We start from the raw sequence: 2,836 nt of genomic DNA, 5'->3' as shown, positions 1-2,836 counted from the left end.
ATATATATATATATATATATATATACATATATATATATATGTATACATATATATACACATATGTATGTATATATAGGTATGTATGTATATGTGATTATATATATATTTATTAATGTATCATTTGTACGTTGTTCATAGTCAGTCACTCACATACATACATACACACACATATATATACATACATACACAATTATATACATATATATATGTATATAGATGTATGTATATGTGTGTGTGTGTATATCAGTGGTGTATCCCCAGTTAGTTTGTATTATAGCTGTGATTATATCTGTGTGTATGCATGCATACACAATATGTACGTATGTGTGCACCTATATATGTGTATGTGTGCGTGTATGCATATACCACTGTCAGTCTGAGCTTTACTGTCGCCTGACCACTTCGCCCCACTCTCCTCCACTTCACACATCTCCACCCACCTCTTTCCTCACATGCACCTCTACATCCTCTCTTTCTCCCTCTGTTTATCCATAATTCTTTCAGACTCTTCCTCTGCCGGTCTGTCTGTCTCTCTTTCTCTTTCTCTTTCTGCCTCTCTCGCTCTCTCTCTCTTCTTGTCTTTTTACTCTCCATCATCTCTACACCTGTCTGTCTGCATATACATACATATATATACACATATAAGCTTATATTCCTCTCTGTTTGTCTATCACCATCTCTCTCTCTCTCTCTCTCTCTCTCTCTCCACTGTACTGAGTTGTACTACAGTCACAAGAACAGTTAACAGTCACAGACAAACTTCACACCGGGATATATATATATGTAATATATATGTATAAAGATATATATATGTGTATATATATTATGCATACATGCATTACGGAGAAAGCCACTACGTGTCACTCAGCCGGCCTGATAGGAAATAGCAGCCAAATCACCCTCAAATCACATTCTATTGTCTGATGAAACAAAAAAAGAAATGAACGGACACATGAGATAATGTAGTCCTAGATATCCCTAAAATTCATCAGGATGGTCACAGTTGGATTACCTTTGATCCTAGGTCTGCCTGATCAGGGCTGACCTCCTGGGGCTGAATAACAACCACAGTGAAAATACATTCCCCTACCCCTGTCCCCCAACACAAGCACATGCTCACGTATATATATATGTATACATATATATGCATAGACACGCATGCACGCATATACACATACACACACACACACACTTCTGAGAACGACCACCAGACAGGAATCCAACACCACACCACACTGCAGTAGACTACATTACACCACCGACACCACCACACCACAGACAACTACACTCATACAACACTACACCAATACCATCCCTAGACACCACTACGCTTCTGCCACTACATACCACTAGACCATCGCACCTAACAACACTATCCTTGCACTACATGCCACCGCCACCACCACAGGATCCCACACCATCACCACTACCACCACACACTACAACACTAAATCACCACTAGACACCTCAGCACCACCACCATCACCATCACCACCACCACCACCACCACCATATAGTACATGGCACATGACACCCAGCATCCCCCTCACTACCATCACTAAACACTACCACATCCCTCTACCGCTTCCCTACTCCCCTCCGTTACGCTACCGTCTCCTCCTCTTCCTCCTCCTCCTCCTCCACCTCCTCCGCTGCCGCCGCCGCCGCCGTCGTCATCACCATTACACAGGATATATAAAAACATGGACACAACTGAACAAGTAAGATTTATTCCTTCTTCACTTCCTTGTTGTTGTTGATGTTGTCATTGTTGTTGTTGTTGTTGTTGTTGTTGGAGAAGTGTCTCTCCTCCTGTCACACTTTAGCCACCTTCTCTTTAATCATTCTCTCTCTCTCTCTCTCTCTCATACATTCTTCCTTCCTTTCTCTCTCTCTCTCTCTCTCCTACCTCTGTCCTCACTTGATGTTACTCTACAGATGGAACTTCACTGCTTCTTCCCCAGTATTATCACCACCACCACCACCACTACTACTACTACTACTACTACTTACATCAACCACTATTTGCATCACAGCCAATACAACATCAAACACCATGTACTGTAACAGTAGCAACAACTATGACATTATGACAGTAACTACTCCAGCAGCAAAAAACAAAGAACAGAACTACACTACAACCACTACCACCAGAACATCACAGCAACCACAGCAGGAATACAACAATTGCAACCACCACTACACTACATCCATTTCTACAACAAAAATACAACAGTTACTTCACTAACTACCACAAGAGCAATTGTTGTATGGGCTGTAGCAGTAACCACTCCTAACCAATACTCAATGTCACTACACAAAACACTACCATATATGTGTGTGTGTGTAAATATATATATAGCCACTATTTCAGATGCTACTATATACTATACCAACATACCGCTATTCACCATACTAGCACATACAACACTATCATATACCACGCAATACAACCCCTGTACCATCATTAGACAACACCACCACAACTACAGCCACTAGGTAGGTTATATTAGGTCATAAGTGCTAAAAACAGCAGTCATATTTTCCTTACATCATCCCCTATCTACAGGTTTAAATGACTTAGATAACAGAAGTGTTGGTCACCACAGGAATGGCTGCATCACAGCTGACCTGGGATGTGGGGGTGTGTGAGTAGACCACCACCAGCACCACCACCAGCACAATACCATTATTCAATACCAGTGTTAATATGGTAATAGGATAGCTTATCACATCCCATTCACAGTGAAGTTCATTAAATATAATACATACATATATATATATATATAGATACACACACACACACGTAATCACATATATATATATATATATATAT

At 40.6% G+C, this 2,836-nt stretch overlaps 1 protein-coding gene across 3 annotated transcripts in view; it reads left to right on the top strand.

Moving 5' to 3' along the window:
- LOC106873243 (putative protocadherin beta-18) overlaps window positions 1–2,836 on the top strand; it is a 126,999-nt gene that overhangs the window by 86,974 nt on the left and 37,189 nt on the right. Inside the window, exon 1 of one of the 3 annotated variants that reach the window (XM_014920522.2) lies at window positions 97–1,721. The exons of the other annotated variants lie outside the window; for them this stretch is intronic. The gene's annotated coding sequence lies outside the window, so the exon portion shown is untranslated. Of the gene's footprint in view, window positions 1–96; window positions 1,722–2,836 lie in introns of those variants that run through there. 3 annotated transcript variants of the gene reach the window in all.

Source organism: Octopus bimaculoides, chromosome 14, assembly GCF_001194135.2.
Source record: "Octopus bimaculoides isolate UCB-OBI-ISO-001 chromosome 14, ASM119413v2, whole genome shotgun sequence".
NCBI classification, from domain to species: domain Eukaryota; kingdom Metazoa; phylum Mollusca; class Cephalopoda; order Octopoda; family Octopodidae; genus Octopus; species Octopus bimaculoides.
The sequence above is the reverse complement of the archived record's forward strand: the minus strand, read 5'-3'. Positions and strand labels throughout refer to the sequence as shown.